General features: G+C 38.7%; 1 long non-coding RNA gene across 1 annotated transcript; it reads left to right on the top strand.

Annotated features, from left to right (window-relative positions):
- Nucleotides 1–1,585: 1,585 nt before the first annotated feature.
- LOC307052949 lies at nt 1,586–5,698 on the top strand. The gene is made up of 3 exons (XR_013810886.1): nt 1,586–2,028; nt 2,590–2,701; nt 5,538–5,698. It is a non-coding gene; the product is annotated as an uncharacterized lncRNA (long non-coding RNA).
- Nucleotides 5,699–18,777: the final 13,079 nt, after the last annotated feature.

Here is an 18,777-nt window from a genome sequence, read left to right as displayed (position 1 = left end):
TCACTCTGCTAGGGTCAAATCCTGGGACGTCTAGTCTCTGGCTATGTGATGTGGACAAATCAATTAACTAATTAATCATTAAGTAGCTTTGACCTAATAGTGTTGATGTGAAGATTAAATCAGATAACGTTCTAAACGCTTAGAGCATCCGGTAACAGTTTTTTGTTTGTTTGTTTGTTTTTGCAGTACTCGGGCCTCTCACTGTTGTGGCCTCTCCCGTTGCAGAGCACAGGCTCCAGACTCTCAAGCTCAGCGGCCATGGCTCACGGACCCAGCCGCTCCGCGGCATGTGGGATCTTCCCAGACTGGGGCACGAACCCGTGTTCCCTGCATCGGCAGGCGGACTCTCAACCACTGTGCCACTAGGGAAGCCCCTGATAACATTTTAAATGCTTAGAGCAATGTCTGACAAATAGTAAGCTATGTAACTCTTCGATAAATTAAAAACAAAAAGAACATACTTCACTTTACTGTCTTTGTCAGCATCTTGTTTCAGATGAAGTTAAGTCAAAATCAACATCAAAGATGCCTTTAGGTAGGGGTAGGGACAAAGGGAGAAAGCTCAAGCCAGGAAAGGCATGACTCTGCTTCACTTGTTGTGGTAATAATGGCGGAGGGATTCACAGGCTGATTGTTTTCATATGACCTGTGTCTCTCCACCATCTGGTAAACCTACCTCCTTCCATCCACTGGGAAATTTCTCTGAGTCTGCCCAGTATAAGAAATAGGATCCCACAAAGCTTGTGGTGGAGGCAATCAGCTAAATTTGCTGCCTCTGAAGGAAAGCCCTGGGAGCAGAAACAACAGTAAAATCATGACAAGTCAGCAGATAGACTGTTCTATTAAAACTAGTTAGAGCTAACCCTGTCTACTCATATTCTGCTTAAAAGAATCCTCAACCACTTCCCATTTCATAGAATGCTCGTCCCATACTAGTTAACTAGCTCTTTTTACTGAAACTCAAATCCATATACAAACTATGAATATTTGAAATAGGAGATAATGGGAATGTCTGTCTTTTGAATTGTATTGGACTCAAAGGAAAATAAGAAACAATACAACTCAACATTTCCCGTTATTCCTTTTCATATAACTCTCCAAAGTGAAACAGAACAGCTCTCACATGTAGGGATATTTTTCTCTCCAGTGTTGTCATTAATCTCCACTAATAACTCTGCATTCATGCTCGGGGAGATCACAAAGAATGAAATTAAATGGAAACTCAGGCAACTGTGTGCAATAGTACAAACGACATAATGAATCCTTAGGGCCATACATAATTGCCTACTTTCATAGAAAATTTTAACTGTCTAGGCTTGTGGAGAAGATTTAGTGACATAAAGTATTAATACAAGATGAAGCATATGCTGGAGCCAATTCAGGCAAAATTCCTCCAAGTACGACTCTCCTAAAAGACTCAAAGTCTACATGTATGGTATCTATCTCATACTGTTACCATTCTAACTCTTTTGATTCATTGATTTGTTCGTTCATTTATGCAACAGAAATTACTTAGCACCTACTACATGCTATGCACTGTTCTAGGGGTTGGGGATACTGTGGAGGACAAGGCACGGGGCTTACATTCTAATGGAGGAAAAGCAATAATTATAGAATTACGTGACATGGGCTTTCCTGGTGGCACAGTGGTTAAGAATCCACCTGCCAATGCAGGGGACACGGGTTCCAGCCCTAGTTCGGGAAGATCCCACGTGCTGCGGAGCAACTAAGCCCATGCACCACAACTACTGAGCCTGCACTCTAGAGCCCGTGAGCCACAACTACTGAAGCCCGCATGCCACAACTATGGAAGCCTGCGCACCTAGAGCCCGTGTTCTGCAAAAAGAGAAGCCACCACAATGAGAAGCCTGAGCACCGCAACGAAGAGTAGCCATGTCTCGCTGCAACTAGAGAAAGCCCCCGCGCGGCAGTGAAGACCCAACGCAGCCAAAAAAGAAAAAAAGAAAAAAAGAATTACGTGACATAATTTCAGGAAGTGATCAGGGAGTCAAAGACAAAAATAGCAAGGTAAGAGGCTATTTAAAATATGATAATTAGGGCTTCCCTGGTGGCGCAGTGGTTGAGAGTCCGTCCGCCTGCCGATTCAGGGGACACGGGTTCGTGCCCCGGTCCGGGAAGATCCCACATGCCGCGGAGCGGCTAGGCCCGTGAGCCATGGCCACTGAGCCTGCACGTCCGGAGCCTGTGCTCCGCAATGGGAGAGGCCACAACAGTGAGAGGCCCGCATATGGTAAAAAAAAAATATATGATAATTAGGGAAGGCTTCTCTGATAAGAGGATATTTAAGCAGAGGATGAATAAAGTGAAGGACTTCTGAGGAAGAGGTTTCAGGTATCTTGAACAGCAGGTACAAAGGTGGGTACTTGGAGGGTTCTTGGTGCAGCTGAGGAAAAACAGAAAGGAAATTTGGTTAGCGGGGTGAGTGTGGGGAGGGTGTCAGCTGATGAGGTTGGGGAGACGGCCAAGGACCAGACCACGGAGGACTTGGTTGGCTGTGGACTCCATGTTTTGTGTGAATGGAAGATGTTGGAAGGTCCTGAGCAAAGCAATGATTCATTATTTTCACAGTTCACCTGCTGCTGTGTGAAGAATGGAATGTAGAAGGGCAAGAGTGGAAGTAGAGAGACCAGCTGGGAACTACTGCTCTCCTGAGTGGTGCCAAACCAAATGGATGAAGTCTGTAAGTCTGTCCATAGCAAACTATACATCTTTTTTTTCTACTTGGTCATTCAAAAGTGTTGAACACACACACACCATTTTGGAGTCATCGTCTGACTCATTTCGTTCTTTAACATGCTCGAAAAGACATTTACATCATTTGTGTCTTAAAACTGCAAAGGAATGTGAATTAAATCTTTTCTTAGATTAATTTATGTCCAAAACATTTTTAAGTGAGAACTTTGTACACTTTACCATACATAACTGTATAAAACTACACATAAAAGATACACATTAGGTTTTGCTATCCAATTCCTTCTCCCTCTGGAACTGGTAATAACCCTTAATTACTGTGGCTAAGAGAATAATTCTGGTACCATTCTAGATCCTCTTTTCTGTATCCCACACTAGGCTTATTCCACCTGGTTTGCACTGGGATGTATCGTTACTTCAGCGTTCCCCCCATCAAAGTTCATAGATGCTACTTAAGTGCTTAAAGTCCTATCTTCCCTCAGCCAAGTAACTAATGTTAACAAACTGTTAACAACCTGTGTGTACTAGGCTGAGATTTCTTAAGCCAACATCATATACCTTAACTTTGGAGAACTTTTCTCCTCTGTATTTTTAAACTTTAGCCAACACTTTCCCAATGAAACCTGTGTTTAAGCAAGAACATTTGGTTTCTGTAGTAACATTTGGGAAGTAAAGCAATTCCTGTATTTGAACCTTTGTCAGTGTGAGGAAGACTACACATAAGAAGAATTCTGGGAAGAGGAGTGATTTCTTCACCTCCTGAACTCTAGTATGTGACCATCATGGAGTGACTTCTCATTCTGGCTAGGATGGCTTGGCCTATGTAGTTCCAAGTTGGAAATTTGGCAGGTTAGCTCACTAGTGACCAAAAGGTCCTTTTAACAAATTCTGCTGGTCACTGAGCCATATTTCTTCATCCGCTTTGAGTCTCAAAGTGATAATATGTGAGTAGTATCTCATGGGGGATTGAGGAAAAGGAAGTTTTTTACCTTTTGGAAAGATTGTTCATTCAGTTTTTTAAAAATTGCCAGAAAACCTCATTGTTTACAAATTTTTCCATTGTGTTCTCTTTATTTGCCAAGAAAAATCTTGCACCATACCAACTTGTTTTAGTAAAACAAATGGCTCCTTTCACAGTACAGCTCAGCATATTTGTATATTTACATGAGTTTTCCAGCACTGCTTTGGGATGAAAGATTCATCTACATTCGCACATGTTCTGTTTTCCCTTGTGTGTTAAGCTTTGACCTCCCGAACTAGCTCCCAACGAACCCACAGGCCATGGATTAGTTGTAGGCATTTTACTAAGCCCTCAGTTGGATAGAGTTTTGCTGGGATTCTTGAAACAAATAGGGTGTTTTCAGGGAGCTTGCGCTAGTTTGAGTATCTGGGTGGATCATGAACGAAGGAATGACTGTGGACTATGCCCCATGGGCCCCACCTTCCCAGGAAGACCTGAAGGTTACTACACTTAGTTGGCCATTATTTAATTTGTGTAGGTTAACAAATAGCAACTTGCAACAGACTCATAAACATAGTACCAGCAAGCTATTCAGCTTGTCTGGCCTGGAGGCAGATCTTGTGTTGTCCATGTGGCCTTCTATGCTTCATTAATTATATTTCCTAATAATTTCATTGTTGGTCTATAAATAGTGTGGAAAAATTTTCATACTTTTCAGATAATTTGTAATTTATATGGTATATTTCTCTGAGGAGTTGAAAGAAATTTTCATTAGCCTCACACTTTTAAAATCTTAGCACTTGTTAGTTGGGTGATCTTGGACAAATTACTTCATTTCTCTAACTTTTGAGTTCCTCCTCTGCAAACCGAGGGTAATAAAAGCAATTTCATAAACCCATTGTGAAGGCCAAATGAAAGGACATAATAAAACATCTAGTATGGTGCCAGGTATATCAGTAGGCCTTCTGTAAAGGGGAACTGTTGCTAATATTATTGGTGTTTTGATGATGGTAGGATGATGTAGGTTATTTCTCCTTCCATGGATACAGGGATAGATGAGTGAATCTGGGTAAGAGTGAGAGAGCACATAGGTAGGTTGTTATTCTGCCCCTGATACATGAAAGAGGCCTCTGGAGATGAAAGTGGAGGTTCTGGAGGCATGCTTCAACACTTCTTAACCTCCCAATAACCAGTGTTTCATTTGTAGCAAGGAGAATTTGGCCATCTTCTGTGACATATTTTAACTTTGGGCTGGAACCACTCTTGAAGAAGTTTTGAAAATCTCAATTCTGTACTGTGAAGTGAAGCATTATGCTTCCAAGGACACTTCTCAGCATGTTGATGTTCATTGGAGCTTCACCACACCTCACCACACTGGTGCCAAGGAAAAGGCTCATACAAGCCACCTGTACCTTACGATGAAAATTTTAACATTAGCTTAAAATGTTGCCAGTGTTTTGGCCAGTACAGGAAAGTCTATGATGTCATTGAAGGATAAAGTAGCATAAGAGACTCAAGAGGCATTTAAAACCAGTTGAATTTCTCTTTATGTCCAGTTTTCACATGTCCAGTTGGCAATAGAGAAAGCAGAAATGGAGGAGGAGCCAGTGCAGTTCTCAAGTCTTTGCTTCTTGGGGGGGAAAGCTAAAGGCAGTCACTAGTGATTTTGAAAAATGACCCTGCCACATCAGAACACCATGCACAGGATTCTTGAATAGAATAATTCTGTGAACAGTGATTTGGTTTTCTAGGTGCCAACTTCACAGTGCAGGGCAATAATTCATCCAAAACCATGGAGGACTGCTCTTTTGGGAAAGGGAGTAATTTCCCCCTGCTTAATCTGGTGGTGAATTTTCTTCCACAGGTGTGCAAGAAACTGTTCTTGAGTCGACAGAGAACTGGATCCAAATTGCACGGGTGATTAGGTGGTGCCACAGTTCATCTATCATTGCCATGAAATACTAGGATATCAGCTTTCAGGATGCAAATCATGAATACTTCTGTATGTGGAAAATTTCACGCCATGGTCCCTAACAGATAAATATAAACTCACAGTAAAGCTCTATTTCAGGTTAGCTTTAATACTTAGGAACTTGGGGACTAAAACTGCAGCAGAGCATGTCAGTCATGGCATAGGCCATGTTTGCTTTCAAAGTAAAATGAGGTAATCTGTTAGTGACACCAACGTTTGTCCTACAAAGAACTCTACAATCTTCATTTCAAGTACAACTTTTACAGCTCTTGAATTCTATATTCTCCTTCTACATGCAGTACTTTTGTTACTTGTGGATTTATTATTTAATTAGTAATTAATAATAGTAATCTGTGATGTACCTTTAGCAGAGCAAAGGCCATACCATAAATTTTATTTACTGAATTCCTTTTTCCCTCTCACTTTCCATCTCCTGAATTTTCCTTTGATTTTTCTCCATATGTATTTTAGAGTTATTTTAACTTGCTGTATTTTATGTTTCTTTTGAAGCTGCTTTAAATCTTTTCTGGAATAAGTCACACTACCAACAAACAAATAAAACATAAATATTCATTTGTAATAATTGGACCACCCAGTTGAAATATGCTGGTAATTTTTATTCTTGAAAGGGTAATAGCATTGTTTTTAATTTCATCATTCCCTCTTACTTTCTTTGAAACCATTATTCCTGTGGCTTTGAAAATTCCCGTGGAGGAACAAATAGTCCATTTTCTTCTAGAATTGCCAGCAAGCTCATAAGGAAATTGTATCAGAGGTAACTTGTATAAAAAAACCAAAAATGCAGCATTTGCCCCCCCCCCCCCCCATTTTCTGGCTTTCCTGAAGTCTACAGGCTGAGGCCTTGGCCAAATCTTACAAGGTACTACTATGATCAAGGAATTAGCTGTTGGGCAAGCTCTTCATCCTTCCGTGAATGATGCCACAGCTCATCATGTCAAACGAGGAGAAGGCCCATGTCAGAATGTGGAACGGGTCACAAAATGATGAAAACAATACACCAGCTTGGCAGATTTCAGCAAATAGCAGAAATTACAATGTGGTCTTACTTTATTAACTATTTTAACATTCAGTTACATTCAAGGAGAAGAAGGGGAAAAATGATTTAAGTACCAGACAGCGGGATTATAGAATGAAAATGGAAATTGCAGAGGCTTCTCCCTTAGTTCATCTGCCAAACACCTGTAGAATTAAATTTCAATGATGTGTCTGGGTCAGGTAGGAACTGACTGGTTTCTGACAATAGCTTTTCGGATGGGACATCACCAAGGAGGCAGGATGCACAAGAGGTTAATGTTCATTTCCTATGAAAGGAACTGAGGATGTCAAAGCAAATTGGAAAGGATAGAATCTGGGCAGGCATCTGGGGCTTTGGCTCACACGTCAGGAAAATGTTGTGTCTAGTGATCGCCCACAATTACAAAAAAGCAGAGGAAGGGGGCCCCACTTAACAACCATTGAATTTCAATAAATTTTGTTGTTGAACCAACATCAGGAGATGGGTTTTCTTTAAAAAAGTTCTCAATAAAGGTCAAGTATTCACTGAATTCATTATTCTACAGACATCTGCATTTGAAAAATACTTAAAATTCTTCTCATATCAATGGATTTAAATGTTATTCACTAGTAATTCTTTGGGTCTTTGAAGCTTTCAGCTAAAGTTTTGGTTTATGACTCAGTGTTACCTTATGTTACCAACTATCTGTTGCCATCTCTCATGTCAGGAAGCTCTTCATCTACTGAAACTATTTGTTTAGATATGCCATGCATTCCTCTCAAAAAAAAATTATTTTAATATGCTTTGTTTCAACTAGGCTTGTTTGTATTCCTTTTAGCATTCTTCTTTGAATCACCATAAGAAGGGAGTAATATATGTAATACGAACAATTAAACTAAGTGAAATATTGAGATATACATTTATTTTGATTTTTCTTATATTTCTTTCCAAATGAAATCTACTTTCTTTATGAATAATGATAAATACTTATAACAATTTTTGAAACAGAAGTACAGGTATTGGCTTTAGAAATTCTCATGTTTAAGGAAATATTTTATTCTTTCTGGATTTGGGGGGTTATTCTTGATAAATATTTAAAAGAAGAGTCAAATTATTCTCTAATTTCTGAGCTAAGTCACACATTTATTTAGCAAGTATTTGGGATAAAAATAAAGATTTTTTCCCCCCTTTTCAGAGCATTCCCTAGACCCAATGTGAACTGCATACTGTTTAAATACCAGCATAGTCAGACTTCTGGGAAATCAAAACAGTGAGTCCTTTTCATCAGAAAGACTGGTGATTAATGATATATATTACTTTCTGATCGTGTGTTAGACTAACTCACCTGTGTGAGTATAGCAATTTAACAGTCTCAGTAGTTTCATGCTACATGGAGAAGTTTGATTCTTAGTCTTGTTGCCTTAATGATGAATGTGGTCTGGTGTTGCTGACACCAGCATCTATACTTTTCATCACTCTGACTTCCTCAGTGGAGATGGAGAAAGGGTTTTATAAATAGAAGCGTTTTATAGATCTTTAACCATTAGAATGATCCATATGTTCACTAGCATTCCCCCCCCAAAGTTGCAAAGCAATGATGTTTGAAAAAAAGACTTTAAAAAATGCACTTATGTCTCTTGTATTTTGTTTTTGTATCATCCATCTCAGAATATTTCTTTTGGTCTGTTTAAATCCCAAGTTGTGGAAACATTGAAATCTCCATGAGTTCTGTAGAAGATGGAAGTATTTAAATAAAACTGTTGTAATTTGGGGGTATGATATTTATACCACCCTATGAATATTGCTTTTACTGAATATTTAAACAATGTATTAAGGATAAGTGAACTGACCTACAGAGTGTCAGCTTGACACAAACCAGAGGCAGATGGAATGAGGGGCCCGGGCATTATGTCTTTCACTGGAATATTGTACCATTTGCAAAAACACCGCATATTTCACTATTCACACAGTGAATGACCAGTGGTGAACCCTGAGGCAGAAATGATTTAGAGATGTTGTGTAGAGGTATTACTAAAACTTAATGTAAAGACCTAAGTCTTACACATTCAGGAATTTCACCTTTGATGTTAAGATTGGAATGAACTGTGGAAGAATGTAGCAAGATTTCAAAACTGTCTTAAATCTATGAGGGTGAAATATTTGATGGTTATATAATGCCAATTCCCCCAAAGAATTAACTTTTTCTTTCTTGTAAGAGCAACACTTTAGGATGCAGAACAATTAAAACCTGACTGACTCTAGCAAGTCCTTACACGCGTGGCTAGGGTACCTTCCTTGAATCATTAAAAAAAAAAACCCTAACTTTACAAACTGGTAGAATTGTTTGCCAAAAAAAATATAGTTTTCAGTCAATTCTCTCCTCACATCACTTTAACTATAACTCTTTTTTGAAATGATCAGTTGAGGTCCTTTTCTTTTTTCTGCTTGACGTGGGAACTGATAGAGAATATGCCTAGGCCTCTCATTTCTTCATTACATTGAAGAAATTCCTGAAGCGTTCCAGGATGTCTTCTAAGTTAGTATCTGGACTTGGTGGTAAGCATGAACAAATGTTAGGTCAGAAAGGAGGAGGGACAGGGAAAGCAGAGCTGGGGGAAAGGTTGATTAATGAGAATTTTAGGGATAAACTGGAGGTTAGAACCTCAAAGTTTAGCCCAAGCTGGACTTTTTTGGATTTTGAGAAGACAGTTTGGGGTGGACATTCAGAGGTTCAAACTGAGCAGAAGTTATAGGTAAGTCCATGGTTAGAGGATGCAGAAATCTGTGTCTGCAGCAGCCTGGTGGAACAGGGAATGCAGATTTGTATTCAGGGATCCCAGACAGGTTCAGTACAGAGGTTTAGGTGCAGTAGCTGGGCATAGGCAAGAGTAGGATTTTAAGCTGGGGCATTAGCCAGGCATAAGGAAAAAGACAGGACCCAGGAGATGAAGGAAATTTTCTCAAACCCTGAACAGTTAAGTGGGTTCATACAATAACACATTCATCTCAGGACAGGGATAATCTCTCTTTTATTGTTTAAAAAGAGTTTTTTATTGGAGTGAGACTAACTAAATCCTTTGTTGGGACCTCTTGTTTTAGTAATTCCTTTTTTTTTCTGTACAAGGGAAAAGAGGAATAAAGGATATGTAAAGGTTGCTGCAATTTGTCCATGAAAAACTTGCACCTAATCAAGGTTGGGGGGTTCTGGGAGACGATTGGACTTGTTACACCAGACCCAAGATTCATCTTCTGGTGTTGATACCTAAATTTGCCTAGGAGAAGAGATGCTCCTCCTGGATTACCTCAGAGCTAAACTCCTGCTTTCTTTTGCTTGGTCCCCTGTTGGCGGAACATGACCCTGCTTGAAAAGGTAGAACTCAAACAAGGAGGCATGGAAGATGGGTTGAATCCTGAGGAACCTTGGTAAGCTTGGCTGTCATGTGTGTTTGTTGAATAATAATGAAAGATCTGTGATATAGGTATAGAGTTTGATAGATGAGAAATAGGTTTTTAGAGACAGTTACATCTTTTACCCCACAGAAAACCATGTTCTACTCAAAAGTAATACTTGGCCTGGTCAACAGAAACTTGTTTTATTTTCTTCAGTTTATGAGCCAATATAAAATGGATCTTTGTACTGTTTGTTATATAATGAGTGATGGAAGGATCACAAAAGGGCCTGGGTATGGAAGCATAGGTTTTGTGGAGAAAACTGGTTTAAGAACAAGGAATCCCAGGGATAGATTTGTGTGGAATAAAGTTGTAGTAAGAAGGCTAGCAGTTGTTTTGATAGTTGGCATTCTAAGAAGAATCATAGGTACCAATGTAGTCTATGCTCTTCACTTTTCTCATGTTCATTTTTTTCACTATAGGCTTTGGAATGGTAGATAGTAACTTCTAGAAGGATAAGGAAATCTTGCAGACTAGGAGTATAAGGTGAAGTTGGAAACGATCTCTATTAGAAAGCAGTATGTTTAACCAAAAATGAATTCGGAATCATTTTATTTTTAGGAAAATATGCTTGAAAACGTGGCTAGTGATGACCTTCTCAAAGAACTATGGGGAAAGATTTGACAATTTAGAATAAATGGTTTCATAGGGAACTGAGGATAACTTGCTCATTGGTGTGAACAAACACATGACCTGGAGGTCTGAGGTTTTCTATTCCAGAATCATTCACTTTCTAGCACAAGATATTTCAGTTGAAGAGTTAAAGAGTTGAAATTCCACAGTAATTTTATTTCATGTATTATCTTCCTGATCTTGGCTGGAAACTGGAGGCCTTTGAAGTACCTTTCATTTTCTTCTATGTGCTTCTTATGGATGTGGTATTTTTCATGGTTCAGCAGCTATACTGAGCTTCTTAAAAGGTATCTTCTTTATATCTTTCCTCATGTGGTTCCACTGTTCCTCACTAATGTGAATTTTTTTCTCTTGGCTCTGAATTTTATGACTATTACATTTCTTTTTTTTTTTTTTTTTAGTGTTATTTGAATGATGATCTCTTGGTCCAGAAAGCCAAGATGGAATTTGTATTTTTAGGGTTTCTTATAATACAGTTGCCTTGGTAGGAAGCAAAGATGATCATGGGTTATTTGAGGCCTAATCAAGTACGTGAAGCCGTAGGCATATAATTCAGGGTCCTGATCAGCAATGCTTTGTCATTGTGTCCCATTTCTACCTTTTTGAATCTCTTCTGGAAACTTGCTTCTGATTTCAAACTTCTTTGGTTTCTCTAACTGGTCTAACATGGACAAAGTATCTGGTGTATGCAGGGCCCAATGTTAACAGACCAAAGACATGGAAAAGTTCCTTGTGATAGGATAAGATCAAATATAAAAGCAGGTCTCATAGTGTGTTAGAAACAAGTGAATAAGAATAAGGATAATCTAAGAAAAGAGACCTTTGCCAAGAAACCAAAACAAAAGTAAAGGATGGCAAGAAAGAGCTCAATACCAATTGGCATCTCAAGAAATAGTGCAAGTACTATCTAGCTCTAACAAAGATTTACCCAGAGAAGTATAATATATGGACTAAAAAATTGGCTTTAATTTAATTGCCACAAAGGAAGGCCTATGTATGTGCCTAACTAAATGGGACTCTAAACCACTCCTATGTTAAAATTTTAACATAGAGAAGTAATTGGAAGAACTGACCTAGTTATGTCCAAGGAGAGTGAGCCTGTATAACCTTCCTAAAGGAGGTACAAGGAAAGAATCTGCATCAAGTCAAAACAGTTGTAAAGGAGGAAGAAGTGAGGTGATTTCACAGAAATATATAAAACCAAGCCCACATGATCGGGAAATTCTACTACAGACTTGTTGCTTTTCCTGCTGACTGACCTAATTTTGGTAGGTAATATGTCATTAACGGAAGGTATTATACATATTGCCTCACCTGTTCTTCTAATTGGCATCACTGTCTGAAAGAAACCATAGTGTAGGAAAAGGCAAAAGTCTATTCTCCTGGAGTCTTCTCTGGACTGGCTGAGATTGGAGCAGTGCAAAAAAGCCTAGTGGGTTGGGCCTATTTTAAGTGTGAACTTAAATAGGGACTCAACAATATCCTGGATGTTTACACTGACTTAGAAAGTGAATGTACTTTCAAAATTTCAATGTTGGGTTCCATTTCACATTTGACTTGCTTCTTTATGATGCTACGGTCTGCACAATATAAGTGACATCTCCAGATGTGATCTTTTAAAGATTCTGGGGTCCAGTTTCAATCACTTGATTTCTTTAGTTGTTTTGAACCTATAATTACATGGTTGGTGGTTTTGCCATATTTGCTCATGGGATTTCAATGTTCCATGTAACTCAATCTGGAACTTCTACTTTGTAAACTTTCTTAATCACTTTTATCCTCAGACCAAGGAGTGATAATAGACTAGTGGATGGGAAATCACACATTATTGGCTGACTGTCCACATAGCACATCTGGGAAAAATCCACCCAAGAGGAAAGCCCAGTGCTTTAGCTCTATAAATAGTGCTTTAAAAGAAAGTCCTTCCCTCTTGTTTACCACTCCTAAAAGTGAATCTATGGACTACATATGAAAACTGAAATTCTATCTTGAAATAGTATATGGGGTCACTCACGTCATTAAGGGGGTCCAAGGAATTTTCCAGTCCTTGAAATCCTGAAGCCCTTGGCGATGTCTGACTCTTCTTCAGAGGTCCCACTCTCAATATTTCGAGAGAGTTCTCTCTCACAAGTCATTTGGGTGGCCCTTCATTTTCCATGACTTATCTGAGTGGTCATTTTTCCCATTCTTAGCATTTTACTATCAACTTCCTCCAAAATCAGGGAAGAAATGAAAAGTCCTTTTGTTCCTAATCCCCCCTCTCTCTTTAGTTCTTAGCTACATTACTAGCTAGCTTTATATCTCTAATCCCCAGCACATTTTCTGGAATTGTAGATTACTGGACTCTCTCCCAGCAATTCGTAAATCAGCACCCAGTTACCATTTGGTTGTTATTTCCTTGAATAGCAGTTATTGCCTTTGATTGACAACCTTAAGGAGGAAATGGTAAAGAATTGAGCACCAAACCCCTAACAAGTTCCCTAACCTACTGTTTTCTTCTCGGAAATGTATTCATTTATGCTTTAAAAAAACTCTTTGTCAAGGATTGTAAAACAATAAGTAGAAAAAAACCAAACAAACAGCAACAAAAAAACAATAAGTGGACATTCACTGGTATCCATAATAGTAGTATCGACCATTTGTTATGTCATACAATTGTCATACAATAAATTATGACAGTCAAATATTGATTTTCAAACTCCTCCACTTCCTTCACATTTGTCAGTTGGAATTTTACTGTAAGGAAGAACCCTCTGTACGTTCCTATTCACTTATCCATTTATTATTAGTATTGACTCATGAATCCTATTTTATTCAGAAGGTTGTAATTTATTATTTAGCTTTATTTCTTTTCATGCTCAAATGATCATAGATTTGACTAGTTGGAGCCCCTTCAAAATGGCTCCTGTGTCCTCCTGATATGTTCTCATCATTTTTTTGAAGCATTTATTTTTTTACTCGACAAGACATTTCAGGCTCAGATTATAATTTCCCCAATAGCCCTGCAATCAGTCATTTCTTCTAGGGGCTCTAGGTGCCATTTCTTTCCTTTAAGTAAGAAATGGAATCTAGAAAACAAGATGGGGCACTAAGCTGTGCTGCACATTGCTACTTGGGTTTACTTCTTCTAAGCTCTTTTCCCTCACAGCCTGGCCAACAAAATGAGTTGTTAATATTTTGAATATGTGTTAATCTGATGAGAGAAAAATAGTATCTCAGTGCAGTTTTAACTTGCATGTCTCATTATAATGAACTTGAACACCTTTTCATATACTTAAGGACTTTTATATCTATTTTTGCTAAATTTTCTGTTCATTTGCCCATTTTTCTATTAAATTTGTTTCTCAAATTTTAAAAGTTAAAAAAAATTAGGAACAATTAGTTCTTTATCTACATTCTATATTGTACTTTGTCATTTGTTTTTTGTCTTCCGTTATGCTATGCAAAAGTTTCAAATTTACTAATTGTTCCTTTATTGCATATTATAATTCGGACACACAATTCCTATGCACGTGTGTGTGTGTGTGTGTGTGTGTGTGTGTGTGTGTGGCAGAGGATGATTCCCCACACCACCAAGTAATTATTTGACACCAGCTGGGTGCCCTACATTTCAACTCAGTTCTGACACTATCTGCCTGGAGATAGCATCATACCCCACAGGTTAAGGATTCTGTCCTATAAGATCCTCACCCCATTCCTGCCTCCCCTTCTGATGCCAATTGCTAATCCACGTTGCCTCCTGGGCTTTCTGACGGGCTATAGATTGGAGGTTCTAATGACCCTCTCCTTGGGTTTGATTAATTTACTAGAGAGGTTCAGGAACTCAGAGAAACATTTACTACTAGATTACTGGTGTATTATAAAAGAATATAACTCAGGAACAGTCAGATGGAAAAGAAGCATAGGGTAGGTATGGGGAAAGGGGTGCAGAGCTTTCGTGTTCTTGGGGCACTCCACTCCCCCCCTCCTTTTTTTAAATGGAGGCTTTATTACATAGGTATGATGAATTAAATGATTGACCATTGGTGATTGATCTCAGTCTCCAGCCCCTCTCCCCTCCCCAGAGGTTAGGGAGTGGGACTGATAGTTCTAACCCTTTAATCGCAAGGTTGGTTCTCCTGGCAACCAGCTCCCAACTTTAGGTCTCAAAGTAACCTTATTAGCATAACAAAAGACACCTCTGTGGTTCTCAACACTTAGGAAATTCCAGGAGTTTTAGGAGATCTGTGCCAGAAACAGGGCTGAAGACCAAATATAAATTTCTTATTATAAATCATAATACAATATGGGTTTTGAATCATAGGTTATAGAGGAATTCATCCATATTTTCTTTAAGCACTTGCATGGCTTTACTTTTTTACATATCGATTCCAGATCGGTTTGTAGTTTGTTCTTATATATGTTGTTAGGAATTGATCTAAGTTCATCTTTATTCCAAATGGCTACCCAGTTGTCCCAATATAATTTAATAAAAGTACCGTTTTGTCCTAGTCATCTGAGATATTCCCTTTGCCATATACTAGATTTCCACACATAATTGGGTCTGTTTTGGGGCGGTCTCCTGTATTCCCTTGGTCTATTTTTTTACTTATGTGCCAGGACTACATGGTTTTACATACAGGTAGATCATATTCTAACCTCATCTTTTACAGATGAGGAAACAGAGTGTCTCTTCCCAAACCAGGTAGTGGCAGAGCCAGGGCTGGAAACTGGTTTTCTTGACTTAAAACATGATTCTTTTCCTTCTGAGCTGTGCTGCTCTCATCTCTCTCCTCCACTGTCTTTGGTGAGAGTGTAAAATTTAGTTACAAGGAAGAGCCTGCTTTGTCCAGAAAAGAATAGCCATGGAATTATACTCTTCTTAGAATGGATTTGTAGAAAGAGTCATGAGGCAAATGCCTTTGGGAGAATGCAAAGGAATATTCTACCACATGGACTGTTCTATAGAGCGTAGGACCTGGAAAGATGCAGAGTAAGTGGTAGAGAGATCATATAAGAGGAAGCTGAGAAGCAGAGGGGTTAAGTGATATGTCCAAGGTCACACAGTATACAAGTGACAGAGCTGTGGTTTAACACAGATGCCCTTGCAGCCCTCCCAGCTCCTTGGCAATGATTTATCAGACATGTTTTTGAACAACCGCTTCTTTTAAGCTGCTGTACATTTGTGTGTACATTAAAATTTGACCTTGTTATATAATGTCTGGCACAAAACAGACATTGGTAGCCTGCCTGTACCCCACTTAAGTTCCTGCTGAAGTTTTTACCTCAAGAATGAAAAAAATTGTTGGATGGGTTTGGAGAGACAATTCTTCTTATAAATAGTGCTAAAACTCCTTTTTTATATGGACCTGTTCAGCTAAAATCTAAACAGCAAAGACATTTGATTTACTGCAGGCATTAGGCTGGAGTGTTAAGTGGTTGTTTTAATTGCAGAGTTTTTATAAAAGAGCTACTTTCACCATATAGTTGATTACAATTTAAAAACAGAGACATATGATTTATTATAAACAGTGTTCTTGAGAACTAAACTTTTTTTTTAAGAACTAAAAATATGTATTTCAAAAATTTTCAACTCCAGGAGATGTGGGGACCTGACTGTTTTCTTTTCCTCCTTTGGACATGGTATGTGGCTGTTGAGTTTTAAGTGGTCAGAGAGTCTTCCTTGGTGGTATCAAAGAATAAGAAAGAGGAAATAGGAATCTTCTGGGTTCTGTGTTAGGCTGGGCTGAAGACAGGGCCCAGGCAAACTGGGTTAGTAACCTGCAGCATGGGCTTGGTTTGGCTGGTCCAGTCTTCAATTATATGCCACCTCTAGATATTCATCCCTTCCCCGCAGGTCTCACCATCCTCTATCTTAGCCAATAAACAGGAACATAATTGATCAGAGTGGCAGCAGAGGCATACTCACACTATTAAAAGGTGTACTCTCTTACTCTCACCATAAAATTCTGTGACATCTGAGAATGCCAAAGCCCAGTGTAGAAAGTGTACACTTCCACTTTCAATAGAAAACCCCATGAAATGTTTGGTTTTGAAGTGCTTAGTTTGTTTAGCTGTCGCAGGTGCAAAGTGTTTCAAATTTTTTTTTGTGTGTGTAGAATTGTTCTGAAAGATGAAAGTGTTTGAGATATTTTTCTGGGGAAGCTGCTTCTGAAGTTGCATTTGAATATGAGGGTCTCTGTTATTTAGAGGCTTTACTAAGTGAAAAACAAAAGTAATTCTGATAAAGGTTTACATATTGGGCAGATCCCAACAAAATGTCTTTTATATATTAAGTGTCTTGATTATTAGATTCCATTTTCCATCTAGGCTCCCTTTTGTTCCTCACTGCATCCTGAAAAGAGATTGCATCATCTTTAAAATGGACACACACACAAACGGATAAAAGCAAATGGTGTTTTCCTAGCACTAGATTAAGACCTGAAGAGACCTCAAGTATTGGGAAGATTATTTCCTTCATCTCTCCTACCCTTAGTATTATATTCAAAGTAAACCTTAGAGGGATGCTGCAGATAAGATGGCTTCATTCTATATTTTCTGATAAATCCATCATCTTCTCTTAACCCCTTTGCCTCTCTTATTTGCCTTGACGGTGCCCTAGGCATGTGTTTAGTTGGCCTATTGAATATTGTAGCACTAGGTATACTGGTAAACCCTGTACACATTTCCTTGGGATAAGTAGGGAATTACTTCAGCTGAAAAGGGATTGTTTTCTAGGTCTTATTGCACCAGAATTAACCGAAATCTTGTTTAAGCCAACAGTTCTTGAGTAAACAGGATAAAAATAAATAAATAAAAAATTTGCATGCTTATATATACAGAGCACTGTTCTAAGTGTTTTACATGTGTTATTCACTTAATTATCACATAACCTATAGCGGTTTTGTTTTTATCTCAATTTTACAGAAGAAGAAACAGGGACAGAGAAATTAAGAAACTTGCTCAAGGTCAGAGTCCTACTAAGCAGCAACGTTGGAATTTGAATCTAGGCAGTGGCTTCAGTTTATTATGCTATACAGCCGCTCTACTCAAAAAGAATTAAAATAGCAAGTGCTTTCACACTGCTAGACACTACTGTGAGTACTTTATGTATTTTAGCAATTTTAGTCTTCACAGAAACTCTATGAGGTGTGCTCATTTTCTATTTACTCCTTCAAGCACGTTCCATCCTTCCATACCCTGTGGTGTACCTTGAGAGGCTGACCTCTGGTACCGAACATTTTGCTTTGTGGTTTCTGGTTGTGTTTGCCAAATAGAGTTCCCAGCATGAGATCAGGAGGTGGAAGCAAAGTGAGGTCATGGTACATATTACTTTAGTTTCCTCCCTTTTGGGTCACTGTGGGTTGGTTGCATCCCTTACTCAAAGACTACAGCTCCTGTTTATTTGGTTTTCTCCAACAGTTTCTCTCTCTGGGTTTTGGTGACAGTGTCTTCCTCCTACCTACTAGGCGTAGGGGTGGAAAAGTCTCTCTGCTGTTGCTAGCTCAGGGGTGCTCTGACCCCCTGCAAAGAGTCCCTTCATTAATCTCTCCTCAAACACTGTTTTGGAGTGTGCCATTTTTCTTGCTAACACCCGTACGAAACAAGGTATATTCTGTTATCATCAACATATTTGACTTATAAGGCACAGGGAAGTAAAATAAAGGGCCCAAGGTAATTGTTAGAATTGGGATTAAAACCTATGCAGTCTGGCTAATGTCCAGGCCTTTAGTCACTACACTCTTGTGCCTTATGGTTTAAGCATGTGTTGGGCTTTCTGCAAAAAAAGCTTACAGTGCAGGTTATTTCATATCAAAGGACAATTAATGGATAGTTTACTGTAACTAAGGAAGGTGATGTAAAGGTTTAAGCATAAAAGTGCTATGGGGTAAATGTTTACTCACAGATGTATCAAACATTTATCAAAGTTTTATATTTTGGAAACAAGTCATCAACAAAACAGATTGTTGATTGTGAATAGTCCTAAGGCTCACCTATTTGTTCTCCAGTATTTTGAATTTAATTAGCAAGGAGTGGTACAGCAAAAAAGCTCTG

This window comes from Hyperoodon ampullatus, assembly GCF_949752795.1.
Source record: "Hyperoodon ampullatus genome assembly, chromosome: 4".
NCBI lineage: Eukaryota > Metazoa > Chordata > Mammalia > Artiodactyla > Ziphiidae > Hyperoodon > Hyperoodon ampullatus.
The sequence above is the reverse complement of the archived record's forward strand: the minus strand, read 5'-3'. Positions and strand labels throughout refer to the sequence as shown.